This window comes from Salmo trutta, chromosome 12 (genome assembly GCF_901001165.1).
Source record: "Salmo trutta chromosome 12, fSalTru1.1, whole genome shotgun sequence".
Lineage (NCBI taxonomy): Eukaryota > Metazoa > Chordata > Actinopteri > Salmoniformes > Salmonidae > Salmo > Salmo trutta.
In genome coordinates this window covers 43,546,839-43,548,619 of record NC_042968.1, presented here as the reverse complement: position 1 = coordinate 43,548,619, position 1,781 = coordinate 43,546,839, and positions in this window count along the sequence as shown.

The following is a 1,781-nucleotide window of genomic DNA, read 5'->3' as shown; positions in this document are numbered from 1 at the left end:
CACTCTTGGATAAAAGCTAAATCTTTCACAACGTGGGTACTAGCGTTGCTTGGCCCCAGTCACACACAACGTATCTGATCCAAGCTATGAGGTGTGATATTCCCTCCTAGAACTGCCCCCCGAAATCCCTGCCCGCTCCCCACCCAGCTCAACTCCCCTGTTTTCAAATAAGCTGATGTCAGATGTGATACAGAGACTGACTCCAGGTCAGTTTGGCACTGGTGTTGTGCTGTGAGATGTGTGTCGGTCAGTGTGGAGCTGCACTGGCCTGGGGTCAGAGCTATAATAGCACTGAGTGGCATGGAGGCTCTTTTCTGCTATGGATAGAACAAATACTATATTAAAGAGAATAAACCATTTTTATTTAAATGTTTTTGTGCCTGTTTATTATTTTTATTATATATATCGATTTCTGATTGATCAGTAGAAACCTAAATACTTACAGAGCATTCGGAAAGTATTCCAGACCCCTTGACTTTTTCCACATTTTGTTACATTAAAGCCTTATTCTAAAATTGATTTTCCCCTCAATCTACAAACACTACCCCATAATTACAAAGCAACGACTTATTTTTTTAAATGTATTACAAAGAAAAAACGGACATTTTACATAAGTATTCAGACCTTTTACTCAGTACTTTGTTGAAGCACCTTAGGCAGCGATTACAGCCTTGAGTCTGGGGTATGACTTTACAAGCTTGGCATACCTGTATTTGGGGAGTTTCTCCTGTTCTTCTCTGCAGATCCTCTCAAGCTCTATCATGTTGGATGGGGAGCGTTGCTGCACAGCTACTTTCAGGTCTCTCCAGAGATGTTCGACCTGGTTCAAGTCCAGGCTCTGGCAGGGCCAGTCAAGGACATTCAGAGACTTGTCCCGAAGCCACTCCTGCGTTGTCTAGGCTGTGTGCTTAGGGTCGTTGTCCTGTTGGAAGTGAACCTTTACCCCAGTCTGAGGTCCTGAGCACTCTGCTACAGGTTTTCATCAAGGATCTCTCTGTACTTTGCTCTATTTATCTTTACCTCAATCCTGACTAGTCTCCCAATCCCTGCCGCTGAAAAACATCCCCACAGCATGATGCTGCCACCATCATGCTTCACCGTAGGGATGGTGCCTGGTTTTTCCCCAATGTGATGCTTGGAATTCAGGCAAAAGAGTTCAATCTTGGTTTCATCAGACCAGAGAACCTTGTTTCTCATGGTCTGAGAGTCTTTAGGTGCCTTTTGGGAAACTCCAAGCGCACTGTCGTGTGCCTTTTACTGAAGTCTGACCACTCTATCATAAATGCCTGATTGGTGGAGTGCTGCAGAGATGGGAGAACCTCCCAGAAGGACAACCATCTCCACAGATGAAATCTAGAGCTCTGTCAGAGTGACCATCGGGTTCTTGGTCACCTCCCTGACCAAGGCCCTTCTCCCCTGATTGCTCAGTTTGGCAGGGCGGCCATCTCTAGGAAGAGTCTTGGTGGTTCCAAACTTCTTCCATTTAAGAATGATGGAGGCCACTGTGTTCTTGGGGACCTTCAATGCTGCAGACATTTTTTGGTACCTTTCCCCAGATCTGTGCCTTGACACAATCCTGTCTTGGAGCTCTACAAACAATTCCTTCAACCTCATGGATTGGTTTTTGCTCTGACATGCGCTGTCAACTGTGGGACCTTTTTATATAGACAGGTGTGTGCCTTTCATGTCCAATCAGTTGAATTTACCACAGGTGGACTCCAAGTTGTAGATACATCTCAAGGATGATCATGAGCTCAATTTTGAGTCTCATTGCAAAGGGT